Here is a 14913-nt window from a genome sequence, read left to right on the forward strand (position 1 = left end):
GATCAGAAAGGAACAAAGACAATATACAGTAAGAGTCACCCTACAGGCAATACAATGGCACTAAATTTATATCTCTCAATAGTTACCCTGAATGTTAATGGGCTAAATGCTCCAATCAAAAGACACAGGGTATCAGAATGGATAAAAAAACAAAACCCATCAATATGCTGCCTACAAGAAACTCATTTTAGTCCTGAAGGCACCTCCAGATTTAAAGTGAGGGGTGGAAAATAATTTACTATGCTAATGGACATCAGAAGAAAGCTGGGGTGGCAATTCTTGTATCAGATCAATTAGATTTTAAGCCAAAGACTATAATAAGAGATGAGGAAGGACACTATATCATACTCAAAGGGTCTGTCCAACAAGAAGATCTAACAATTTTAAATATCTATGCCCCTAACATGGGAGCAGCCAACTATATAAATCAATTAATAACAAAAGCAAAGAGACACATCGACAATAATACAATAATAGTAGGGGACTTTAACACTCCCCTCACTGAAATGGACAGACCATCCAAGCAAAAGATCAAGGAAATAAAGGCCTTAAATGACACACTGGACCAGATGGACATCACAGATATATTCAGAACATTTCATCCCAAAGCAACAGAATACACATTCTTCTCTAGTGCACATGGAACATTCTCCAGAATAGATCACATCCTGGGTCATAAATCAGGTCTCAACCGGTATGAAAAGATAGAGATCATTGCCTGCATATTTTCAGACCACAATGATCTGAACCTAGATCTCAATCACAAGAGGAAATTTGGAAAGAACCCAAATACATGGAGATTAAACAGCATCCTTCCAAAGAATGAATGGGTCAACCAGGAAATTAAAGAAGAATTTAAAAAATTCATGGAAACAAATGATAATGAAAACACAGTGGTTCAAAATCTGTGGGACACAGCAAAGGCAGTCCTGAGAAGTAAATATATAGCGATACAAGCCTTTCTCAAGAAACAAGAAAGGTCTCAAATACACAGCCTAACCCTACACCTAAAGGAGCTGGAGAGAGAACAACAAAGAAAGCCTAAACCCAGCAGGAGAAGAGAAATCATAAAGATCAGAGCAGAAATCAATGAAATAGAAATCAAAAAAACAATAGAACAAATCAACAAAACTAGGAGCTGGTTCTTTGAAAGAATTAATAAGATTGATAAACCCCTGGCCAGACTTATCCAAAAGAAAAGAGGAAGGACCCAAATAAATAAAATCATGAATGAAAGAGGAGAGATCACAACCAACACCAAAGAAATACAGACAATTATAAGAACATACTATGAGTAACTCTACGCCAACAAATTTGACAATCTGGAAGAAATGGATGCATTCCTAGAGACATATAAACTACCACAACTGAACCAGGAAAAAAACAGAAAACCTGAACAGACCCATAACCAGTAAGGAGATTGAAACAGTCATCAAAAATCTCCAGACAAAAGCCCAGGGCTAGACGGCTTCCCAGGGGAATTCTACCAAACATTTAAAGAAGAATTAATTCCTATTCTGAAACTGTTCCAAAAAACAACAAAAAAAAAAAAAAAAAAAAAAAGGAAGGAAAACTTCCAAACTCATTTTATGAGGCCAGCATCACCTTGATCCCAAAACCAGACAAGGATCCCATCAAAAAAGAGAATTACAGACCAATATCTTTGCTGAACACAGATGCAAAATTCTCACAAAATACTAGCCAATAGGATCCAACAGTACATTAAAAGGATTATTCACCACGACTAAGTGGGATTTATTCCAGGGCTGCAAGGTGGTTCAACATCCGCAAATCAGTCAAGGTGATACAATACATTAATGAAAGGAAGAACAAGAACCATATGATACTCTCAATAGAGTCTGAAAAAGCATTTGACAAAGTACAGCATCCCTTCCAGATCAAAACGCTTCAAAGTGTAGGGATAGAGGGCACATACCTCAATATTATCAAAGCCATCTATGAAAAACCCACCGTAAATATTCTCAATGGAGAAAAACTGAGAGCTTTTCCGCTAAGGTCAGGAACATGGCAAGAATGTCCGTTATCACCACTGCTATTCAAGATAGTACTGGAAGTCCTAGCCTCAGCAATCAGAAAACCAAAAGAAATTAAAGGCATCCAAATCGGCAAAGAAGAAGTCAAACTATCACTCTTTGCAGATGATATGATCCTATATGTGGAAAACCCAAAAGGCTCCACTCCAAAACTGCTAGAACTTATACAGGAATTCAGTAAAGTGTCAGGATATAAAATCAATGCACAGAAATCAGCTGCATTTCTTTACACCAACAACAAGACATTAGAAAGAGAAATTAAGGAGTCAATCCCATTTACAATTGCACCCAAAACCATAAGATACCCAGGAATAAACCTAACCAAAGAGGCAAAGAATCTATACTCAGGAAACTATAAGTACTCATGAAAGAAGCTGAGGAAGACACAAAAGAAATGGAAAAATGTTCCATGCTCCTGGATTAGAAGAACAAATATTGTGAAAATGTCTATGCTACCTAAAACAATCTACACATTTAATGTAATCCCTATCAAAATCCCATCCATTTTTTTTCAAAGAAATGGAACAAATAATCCTAGAATTTATATGGAACCAGAAAAGACCTCAAATAGCCAAAGGAATATTGAAAAAGAAAGCCAAAGTTCGTGGCATCACAATTCCGGACTTCAAGCTCTATTACAAAGCTGTCATCATCAAGACAGTATGGTACTGGCACAAAAAAAGACACATAGATCAATGGAACAGAATAGAGAGCCCAGAAATAGACCCTCAACTCTATGGTCAACTGATCTTCGACAAAGCAGGAAAGAATGTCCAATGGAAAAAAGACAGCCTCTTCAACAAATGGTGTTGGGAAAACTGGACAGCCACATGTAGAAAAATGCAACTGGACCATTTCCTCACACCACACATGAAAACAGACTCAAAATGGATGAAGGACCTCAATGTGAGAAAGGAATCCATCAAAATCCTTGAGGAGAACACAGGCAGCAACCTCTTTGACCTCCACAGCAAATTCTTCCTAGGAACATTGCCAAAGGCAAGGGAAACAAGGGCAAAAATGAACTATTGGGAGTTCATCAAGATCGAAAGCTTTTGCACAGCAAAGGAAACAATTAACAAAACCAAGAGGCAACTGACAGAATGGGAGAAGATATTTGCAAACGACATAGCAGATAAAGGGCTAGTATCCAAAAATCTATAAAGAGCTTAGCAAACTCAACACCCAAAGAACAAATAATCCAATCAAGAAATGGGCAGAGGACATGAACAGACATTTCTGCAAAGAAGACATCCAGATGGCCAACAGACACATGAAAAAATGCTCCACATCACTCAGCACCAGGGAAATACTAATCAAAACCACAATGAGATACCATCTCACACCAGTCAGAATGGCTAAAATTAACAAGTCAGGAAATAACAGATGCTGGGGAGGATGTGGAGAAAGGGGAAACCTCCTACACTGTTGGTGGGAATGCAAGCTGGTGCAACCACTCTGGAAAACAGCATGGAGGTTCCTCAAAAAGTTGAAAATAGAGCTAACTTATGACCCATCAATTGCACTACTGGGTATTTACCCTAAAGATAACTAAGGTAGTGATCCAAAGGGGTATGTGCACTTGAATGTTTACAGCAGCAATGTCCACAATAGTCAAACTATGGAAAGAACCTAGGTGTCCATCAACAGATGAATGGATAAAGAAGAAGTGGTATATATATATACAATGGAATACTATGCAGCCATCAAAAGAAATGAAATCTTGCCATTTGCAATGATGTGGATGGAACTAGAGGGTATTATGCTTAGTGAAATATGTCAATTGGAGAAAGACAACTATCATATGATCTCCCTGATATGAGGAAGTGGAGATGCAACGTGGGGAGTTTGGGGGGTCGGAAAAGAATTAATGAAACAAGATGGGATCAGGAGAGAGACAAACCATAAGAGACTCTTAATGTCACAAAAACTGATGTGGGCCAGGGGGAGGGGGTTCGGGAGAGGGTGGTGGGGTTATAGACATTGAGGAGGGTATGTGCTATGTTGAGTGCTGTGAAGTGCGTAAACCTGGCGATTCACAGACCTGTACCCCTGGGGCTAATAATACATTATATGTTTATAAAAATTTTTAAAAAATAAATACATAAATAAATAGAAACCAAAAATTCCTCACTTACATAGAAACACTATTCAGAATACCTTCACTCTTCTGAAATCCAAAGAAGTGGTTAGCATATATGATTAAAATATGGATATGGAGAACTACACTCATTTGGCATCATAATGGATTCTAGGCCATGCATTATCTGTCGTCATAAACCAAGCAATTACATGAATCAGACATTCCTCTGGAGCTTACTTTAAAAGGTTCCTGATTTCACAAACAATGACATTTTTATCTTTGTATCCCCAGGGCCTCTGGCACAGTGGCTGGTACATAACATTGTAGGTAATCAATCAACTACTCACAAAATGGACAATGATACTTCATTTGGGAGAGAAGATGCAATTCCTGTTATCTCTATGTAACATCATTAGATCACTCCCCTCCCCACTCTAAGACCTTTGGAAAGGAGATAAAAATCAGGCAACTAAATGAAAATATAGTTATAACAGACAATTTTAGAAGAATGCCAATTAGTAAAGAGAAGAGTATTTGGTCATGAAAGGGTTCAGAAAATAAGCAAAAAAAAAAAAAAAAGCCATTAAGAATATAGAGAAAAATGACAGGGCACCTGGGTGGCTCCGTGGGTTAAAGCCTCTGCCTTTGGCTCAGGTCATGATCCCAGGGTCCTGGGATCGAGCCCCGCATCGGGCTCTCTGCTCAGCAGGGAGCTTGCTTCCTCCTCTCTCTCTGCCTGCCTCTCTGCCTACTTGTGATCTCTGTCAAATAAATAAAAAATCTTTAAAAAAAAAAAAGAAATATAGAGAAAAATGAAAGGAAAGGGGGGATATAGGAATGGTAGGTAGTAGGAGTAAGGAATAGTTCCTATGTTACAACTGTCAACAGCAGAAATTAGTGAAGAATTAGGGCTCAAATGGCAAGCAAGCTTCAGCTAATCAGAGAAAGAAGCAAAACCAGAACACCATAGATTAAGGAGAAAAATGGAAGGGTATTCAGAAAAATTAAAGTCTGATACATATTATTTATCAAAATATTATAAATAGCCTAAGGTCTTGAGGTTTGTTTTTGTTTTTACTAACAGTTTAGTCTGTAAAGTTCACTTTTCTTTAAAAAAAAAATGTAGCATTTTTGGTGTAACTTCTAAAAAATGACTAATCATATCTATTTGTGAAAATATTCATTCTTATAGAATTGCAGCTGTGAGTACTTTTTTCAATATTTACCAAAAATAACTTCAAAAGAGTCTGATGACTGAGAAGACAATCTTCATTATTCTCAATGAATACAGAGCATAGATGTTCTAAACTGTTTTGTAGATTATCCTATTGTATGTCCTCTCTCCATAAAAGCATCTCAAATTTTAGTTCTAGATTATCTCGAAAGTTTGAAAAAAAAATGAACACTATTTCATTAAGTTTTCTGGAAATATTTCTATTTGACATAGAACATAATATCTACACTGACTTGAGTGAGAATAGAGAAAGGAAGGTTGTCTTAGAGGCTGTGTTTGCTGGCTTACTAATGTCAGGACAACACTGGACAAATTATTTTATAAGAACTGATTTGGCGGATTCAATTTTTCCCCTCCCTATTATTCATGAAGAAGTCTAGAAATTGAACAGAAGCAAATAGGCATAGCACCTTTCATTGTCTGTCAACATAAGACAATTTTTAACATAGCCCAGAGCAGGGAAAGGCAGATGCTCTTATGTTATAATAAGGCCAGAGTTATTAGTTATTTGTTTGTTACAAATAAGGTCAAAGTTATGTTAATGGAAGAAATATGAATTTCTTCTAGAGACCAGATGGGGACCTTTAGAAATAAATGAGTCATCACAGCAGGAGGCGTGTTTGATTTCAGATATTTGGGTGAAAACAAGCTACAGCCTGGAGTGAAAACCCCTGCTCCACAATATCATCTATTTCCTCTTTCTAAATAAAAAAAAAGTCCTCATTACATATCTCTAACACAGCCCAAAGACACAAATGCAAGCACAAAGTGTCGCCCTCTGCAGGGCCAGCAGGAAACCACCAACATAAGGGAGAAAAGCTTTTAGCTACTACTGTAGGCTGCAAAATCTGAAAGACATAAGAGATAAATGGGATCAAAGTGGTTGGGAAATTGCATGTATCTGTCTATATGTGTGGTTAGGGTGGGGAAGGGGGCCGTCCAGACCAGAGAGAAAAAGGTTAAAGGGGGAAGACTGAGGGAAAGGGACAGAAAATGGAGAAATTAAAGTTTAATATGTTCAGGTGGAACATGTACCCATCCCACACCTCAAAACCTAAGCAAACTAAGTGATCTAGTTGTGACAAGAAGTCAAGTAGCTAAGCACCTTATCTTCCATCTACACCACTAATAATTAACTTTGGTCAACTACCTAAAGCCTGGAGTAAATTCCTTAAATTTCTCTTAATGGTCTATATATTTATTTTGGGAATAGGCGCTCACAGCAGAATCTAGAGTACAGAGGTTATAGCTCCCATGCCATGACCATCAGTGGACTTTGGCAGCATACTTCATGTGTTTTACTAGCAATGGGATCCACCCACAAGGCCAAGTTAGGTAGATCAGTCATCTCTTTTTTCCCCCTCTTCCAAAAAGTGGCTCAGGGCAACAGAGGCATGAGGATGGGAGAGTAAAGGAAATACCACTACATGGATTACAGAGAATGTTATTTCTCTTGAAATTAGGCTATCCTCAGTATCAGATTCCACAAATGTAAAACAGTGACCACCAGAAAAATTTCTTCCCTTGCCAGAGCCTTTCAAATACCACAATTATAGTTTTTCAAAAAGAAAAAAAAATGATGATCTACACTGAGTAATGAATAATACTATAAAATCTTAGATTTTTCAGGAGAACAAAAAAAACATATAAATGTATTTATTAAGGAAAAAAGACAAAGTGAAAGACAACTGTAATATTCTCTAGGTTTTCAGGGAGGTGATACATTTTAATAGTACTTACAAGTTGTTCCTATGTGTTATTACTGTTCCATGAGAGATTATACCTGGTCAGTGACTCCAAGGCAAAGACCTTTAATATAGTGCACACTTAACATCTGATTACTAAAATACCCTAGAATGAAAAGAGTATCAAATAGACTAGAAAGAGACTAGCAAATTTAAAAATGTGAATTAGTTTTATAAAGCTCCCCTCAAGTTGATCAAGATGCAAGTGCCTATCAATGAAGAAATACTTAGAATTTTTGGCAAAATTATATATAAGTACAACCTATAGAGTTTCTTTTCCTTACATGAAGGTATAAAGCATTGACACAGAATATATAAACATATCTATACATGTGTAATATGCAAATAAATTTGATTTGGAACTGTATTTTAATGTCTCAGCAGACAAAAATCATTTTAAGTAAAACCTGAGTGTTAAGGTTTTTCTGACTTAACAATGGAATCAAGCAGTTAGAATAAATGAATGGTGTGCCTAGGGTCGTGACAGGATGGAAGCTATTTTTACTGGAGAAAATAGATAAGGGAGAAGGAAACAAAGTTCAAAGATTTTTAGGTTTGGTTTTTTTTTTTTTTAAACCTTACCAGTTAAAATCTAAAATTAAATTTTGTATCTATAATTTCTGTTGTCATGGAAGTATAGTTTGAAAATAAACTGGACAAAAAATATCTTTAAATCCAGATCACATAAGAAGCAGTACACTATGATCCATTTCACACTCTCCTTATTTTCAAGGTTGTCATATATATTAACTTCTAAACCTTACTCTTGAGGTGCTAAGGATACCAATAAAAGAAGTCAGAATACCAATAAAAGACCTACTGAGGAGCAAACCATAGTTCTCTTAACTATACAGAACAAATTGAGGGTTGCTGGGGGAAGGGGATAATTGGGTGATGGATATTAAGGAGGGCATGTGTTGTGATGAGCACTGGGTATTGTACGTTAAGTGATGAATCACTAATTTACTCCTGATACCAGTATTACACTATACGTTCAGTAACTAGAATTCAAATAAAAACTTGAAATAAAAAGAACCAAGGAACAGTCTCATAATCTGATCCCGTCTTAATTTCTCCCGTATCTAAACCATGTTTTTCCGAAGAATCGAATGGCTGATACCATGTAATTACAGCAGAGACAGGCTTGAAAATCTGGGTTTATTCCTTTGAAAGAACACTTATTTCCTTATTTTTGTGTCTTTTTCTCTCCCAAACCATTCTAACCATAAAATACAAACCAATCAGGGAGAGCTAGTTCATGTTTATAAAGTTTTTTCTGTTAACATTTTTCAAACATTACCTCAATTGGTCCACAGCTCTAGTGGAATTTAAATATTTCAATACACTCTTCATGTAAGTATTACTGCAGTTGAATATTCTACAACTTTCAACATTATAATTCCTTATTTTTCTTTCATTACTAATAGAAAGTTTCTGCAATTTGCCTGGACTTTTGTCATTTTCATTCCTTTCTGGAATATGCTTGCTAAATTCATTGTTGACAAAAAACTAAATACTGAAAGCAGAATGTCCCCAGGAGTGACAATGTTAATATTCAGCATTTCTGTTGATATCCACAATTTGTCTCTATCAACCTTGCACAGACACATTCCCATACTGGGGGATAATGTATATGTGAAATTTAAAAATTAAAAGTAGTTGTTTTTATAACCAATGACGTATCTCTAACATTGGACTACCTTTTCAGGTTTTTGTTTTAACACTGAAGAGTGTGATGGATGTAAAGATTCACATGCTCCATTGTTGTAGATGTTGTTGAAAGAAATATTGGTGTTAAGACTGAGGAGGCATAACAGGCTAGAAGGGGGAGATGGCAGACTTGAATAAAATAATGTAATAAATTATGGCATATCATTATTTTCTGAAAAAAAAAAAAAAGAAAAAAAAAAGAAACACATCATGTTGGATAAATGAAGCAAGCTCCAAAACTGTATGGATATTACAGTTTTAAGTAATCAACTCCCACAAGCATGTACATTACACAGGATGGACAGTATTATTTTTGAGTATAAGAGGTATTCAGCTTTTCTCTTTTTTTCATTCTTCTTTTTTTTTTTTTTTTTTTTCCTTTTCAGGTCAACTTTCTATTGACTTATCTTTAAGCTCACTGATACTTTACAATCTACTGATGAACCCCCTTCAAAATAATCTTCACTTCTGTTAATGTTTTCTGATTTCTGCATTTCCTTTTGATTCCCTTAGAGTTTTCACATCTCTGCTCAAGTTATCCATCTGTTCTTGGATGTTGCCAATATTTCCATTAGGACCCTTAGCATATTTATCAGAATTCCAAATTCTCAGCCATACCTAAGCCTGGTTCTGATACTTGTTTTGTCTTTTCAGACTTTTTTTTTCTTTTGGCCGTTTAGCCTGCCTTACAATTTTCCACTGAAAGTCAGGTATGCCCCTGGGGCTAATAATACATTATATGTTAATTAAAAAATTAAAAAAAAAAGAAAGAAAGCCAGGTATGATTTACTAAGTAAAAGGACTGGAAGTAAATAATCCTTTAGTAAGAGGTTTTATGTTTATCTGGCTAAGAGGCTGTGTTTGCTCCATGCTTCAGGTGTAGTGTCACAGGCAAGCTTCCTCCTTTGTCCCTGGTTTTGTTTCCTTTGTTGTCTTTGGGTTTCCCCAGAGAGTACTTCTTAAATAAGGATTAGTTATTTGAGATGTAATTTCCTATCATTTTTCAGGAGCCCCACTGATGTGATTGTAGGTCTGTGTGTGGTGAGGCTGTAGTCTTTTACTGAGACCATGTCTCTGAACTATGACCTTCACAAGTGCTTCTCAGTTTGGGTTTATGTTTTTCATTTCCCCGAGGTGAGACAGGAAGGCTAGAGGGAGCAAATTCAGGTATTTTCCTTCCTCAGACTAGGTTAGATTTTGGTAAAATCCAAATCAGACTCTGGTAAAAAGAGTTTCCCTTGAGGATAGGCCTTTTGTCAGAGAACAAAAGCTCTAAGATTGTTTCCAGATGGTTGCTTCTCCCTTCTCTCTGATCTAAATATGGAGGAAATTTTACTCCAGCTTATCTCCCTAAGAACATGTTGGGGAACCTGGAGATAAAACACAGGCAAGTGTGGGAGCCTTCCTATGGTTGTATGCACTAATGTTGCGTTCTGAACCTGGTTCATGCTCAGTGTCCCACAATTAGTTAATTATCCTTCAAGTATTCTTAAGTTGCATGAATAGGTTTACCTTCAGGTAAACTATGATTCTTTGAGCTTGCCTGGCTCTGCAATTTTAGGGTCAGCAGTTTGCCTTGTGACTTCACTGATCTGATAAATCCACAGGGTTGTGAATTTTTAGCATGTTCAGTTTCTTTTTCTCATTGCAAGAATGGGAGTTAAGGCTTCTAAACTCTTTATGTACTGGACTTAGCTTTATAAATGTTACTTTAAGGAATTATTCATCGCCATTTGCTTGTAGGTATTGACAATATTCTTTAATCATTAAAAATCTGATTACTCAGAGATTATAAGCCAGTCACCCATTTATCCTACTGTCGGTGTTATGAAAACTCATAGACTTTATTTTCTTAACCTGCTGAGAAATAGTTCTGCTGATCTTCACAATACATATCCTGACACCTAGTTTAAGCTTTGATCTGAAAAAGCTTCTTTGTGGCTTAAGACATGTCTGATATTCACCAATATGTAAATACTTTGATTGGAAAGAACTTCTGGGAGATCACTGAATGTGATTAGCAAGTCTCTCTGTATTATATTTTGCCCAAGGCAGACTACTAACTGTTAACTGAGAGATTGCCTTCTCCTCTGAAAATCTATGAAAGAAACAGTTAATCATTAGAAGCCGGAAAGCAAGCCTACTGTTTTGTTTAAATGCCATTCCCTGAAAATACTTTCACCTAATTTAGCAGACGCTGGTGCTAAGTGCCAAAACACTGCATACCAAAAGTTAAGTAAATGACCTTGAGACAATTAATGAATGGATAATTAAAAAGTAACTGTTTAAAAAGTAAGTAAGTGTTTTCATAGTAAAGTCACCCTTGAAAAATGATCCTGTTGCTAAGTGTTGCAATGTAATCGTGATTCATGACAGTCAAACTAAAAGATTTTTCTTTTGGCTGCTGTTTTTAAGTTACTTATTATATAGTACATTTGGCACCATTCACACAGTCAAAACAGATTATTTTTACTTTTAAAACATTGTTATCAAACAGACTGAGTCACCACATTTTCACATACCCACTTTGAGCCAATACTTTAAATATTTTTTTATATAAAATGACAGGAGAGAATTACACTAAGCTGCATGAAATGTCACTTGGTATTTGTCCACAGTAAGAAGAAAATGCCTTATGGAGAAAATCACATAAAGGAAAAAAAAATATAACTAAAACTCTAAAGGGGGTGGGAACTAATGATGTGTGAAAATTTAATAGGCTTCAGTACGCCTACTATGCTGTACTTCATTGGTTAAAGAATGGTAGAAGCAGCAGTTCTCTGGGTAAAGTGAATAAGGGTTATTAGCAATAATAATGGTTTGCTAGCTGATAAATTTGCAGATTAAGCAACCTCTGCCAAGGAAGTTGGTAATATTTCAAAGATATTGCTCAAAGGAGAATGCAATGGGTATTTTATTTTTATATCAAGAAAACTGGACTTTTTACCAAACTATGTGGCAGAAATCTTGCCTCTCTCATTTTTCAATTTAATGGGTGGTAAGACTTCTACCCAGTACTGAAAATTTTATGACATTTCAGTCATTCAATCATATAATGTTCTATAGTTATACTCCAACCGTCTGCTATTCTGCTCTTCTTGTTAAAGATCACATCAGAAAAAGCAACAACCTATTTTATATCCAGATCAGTTTTATCATAAAAATAATGAATAATGTATGTAAGTTCCCCCACCAGGGTTGCATTTTTGCCATTTTTGTAATGAAAATAAATAGCTAGTGCTAAATTTTCAGAATGTCCACTATGTTTTCGACATTTGAGTTTTCATTAGACAAAATGCCTTTAGGAAAAGGCCTTTGGAAATTTCATAAAGTAACCCTAGGGGGCCAACTGTTCTAATCAGCTAGTCTGATGGTTAGAAACACAGACATACACCAGCCACATGATTGCTTTGTTGGTAACACTGGGAACACAAGAAGAGCCTCACGAACATGGCTCCAGGGGTGAGCGTACTGTGCATGGGGTTTAATCTTACCTACGCAGCTTGGTGAGCGGTCTATCAAAGTGCATGGTATAATGATCATTTAATGGAAGCCAGAACCCCTCAAATTATGTAAGTATGATCCTTTTTGATCACAACAACTACTTGGCCTACAGTAGTCACTATCACTTACTCCATGAGCACCGAGTGTTAGCAGTAACTCTAGGTACTAGCCAATTTGGCTAAAATACCAAAATTTGCAGGAAAACATTCACATAGATCATACCTAAATGACATGGGAGTGTTATTTTCCAGATCCTGTCATGAAAGGCACAAGCAAAAGTATCTGGGGGAGAGGAAGGACTACACTTTGACAATAGCTTCACTTTGTCCAGAGAGGCTGTGTCCAGAGAGCCAGGAGGGATCTAGCCCAGGGTTTGAGTGCCTGAACCAGAGTCCTTCTACATTGGGGCAATTTAGGAAGCATAAGGCCAATACCTGAGACTAGAGGACAAAGAACTCCATCAGTTTGGAGGCTTTGTCATAAAGATAATGATCACAATTTATCATATAACCCTGGCAGAGTCAAGATAACAATCACACTCAGGTTTTGAAGTTGAAGAGGATGATGTGAAAATGGAAACTCCCAGACCACAGAAAACTCCCAGACCACTGGTTCTTAAACTTTGCTGTACGGTTGATCCACATAAATGTTGTTTACATAAAACTGTTGGGGAAAATTATTTGAGGAGTAGATACTAAGCAGTTTCCTTCAAGATACAGAGCAAAGGTTCTTCAAGTGTATTTTATAACAGTTTATATCCAAGCCCCATTCCCTTTCACCTCTCTACCTAAAAAGAATGTCCAGCAGGCATAAACGTTTCTCTTTCCTTCCCATTTGACGTCTGGTCTGTAAGAGAACCTACGGTGTTTCTAATTTGCCATGTAAAGGAGACTAGCGACTTGCAGAAGAGCCAACCAGGAACATCTGGTTTCCGTCCCTGAAATACGGAGCTTGCCCATATAAATTAATAGTTCTTTTCCAGTGTCTTAAAAGTCACCTGAGAATATTTTAGAAAGGCAAATTTACCCAGACCTACTAAATCAGCAACTCTGGGGGGTGAAGCCTGGCAACCTGTATTTTAATAAACCATCTAGATGCTTTTGATGCATTCCAAAGTTTGAGCAGCACTGATCTTTACAATAATTTATGTGAATTCTTCACTCATTTTCTTCTGAATTGGTGAGCAGCCCTATAATAAATACGTGGATTAAAAAAAAAAATCAGATTCAATTATTTGTGTTCTAAATTTTTACCCAAAATCAAACTCTTCCCTGTCTTGTCTGCAGATTTTACTCAGTTTTCTAAGTCAGAGGGAATATTTGTTCTGATTCTCACTAAAAGTAATCTTCTAAGGACCAGAACAAAGAGCTCACATTCTCAGAGGTTTTCTGAACCAAGGAAATTTTGTAGCACACCCCCTTTCTGTCTGCTACCTTGTAAATCATCTGCAATAGCCATAGGAGAAAAGACTCTCAAATCAGAGAGCCCAATTTAGTTGTTGGCTCCCCCTGAAACTAGAAGCATGACCCATGACAATTTTATGAGCTTCAATTTCACATGGAGTGGGAATAATAAAAAATAAAGTAAAATGAAAATACATGGTAGGAACTGAAAAAGATGATTTACATGGGGGAGAAGTTCTACAAAAAATGTGCACATTTTATCTAGTAATTCTGTTGTCTTAACCTATTCTGTAGTGTGTAGAATAATGTCTGCTCTCCCCTCAATGGCTGTCCACATCCCAATCCCCAGACCTTTGAGGTATTATCTGACATGGTGAAAGGGACTTGGCAGATGTGATTAAGGTGAAGGACCTTAACATGGGGAGAATATCCTGGATTACCCAGGTAGGCCCAATCTAATTATAGGAATTCTTATAAGCAGAGAATTGTTCCCAGTTGCTATCAGAGCTTATGAACAGAAGAATGATCAGAGCGCTGGATCTTGCTGGCTTTCAAGATGGAAGAAGGGGGCCATATGCCAAGGGATACAGGCAGCTTCTCAATGTTGGAAAAGACAAGGAGATAAGTTTTCCCCTAAAGCCTCCCAAAGGGAATATAGCTTGGCTGACACCTTGACTTTATACCTGTGACATGCTGGATTTTTGACCCCCAAACCATAAGATAATAAATTTTTGTTATTTTAAGGCACTAGGGCATAGGTAATTTGCTATGGTAGCAATAGGAAACTAATATATATCCCTATGCTATTTCTCTTTAAGCTACTTTGAGATGTAAAACTGTGCTATACCACACCCATAATTTTACAGAGCCACTGACATCCAAATGGATCCCTAACCATATTAGCAGTTCAGAGCCATCAAGATTATAAGACGCAGGCAAGGGAGTTACAAGGGGTAAGCAGTATGTATCCTCCTTTCACTGAATCAGAGGACGAACTCGCCTGAAGAAAATGGAGGTAAATCACCATTTGGCAATGACACTGGACCTTTAAACTATTCAACCTGTTTTTTGAAAAAGATGTTCCCCCACCTCCACTCCCACCCCTGCCCTGCAAGACTTGAAAACTGTATTGCTTTAGCTGCCCTAGCCACCACAAAACTGAGATATGCTTACAGTCAAT

Source organism: Martes martes, assembly GCF_963455335.1.
Source record: "Martes martes genome assembly, chromosome: 11".
Classification (NCBI taxonomy): domain Eukaryota; kingdom Metazoa; phylum Chordata; class Mammalia; order Carnivora; family Mustelidae; genus Martes; species Martes martes.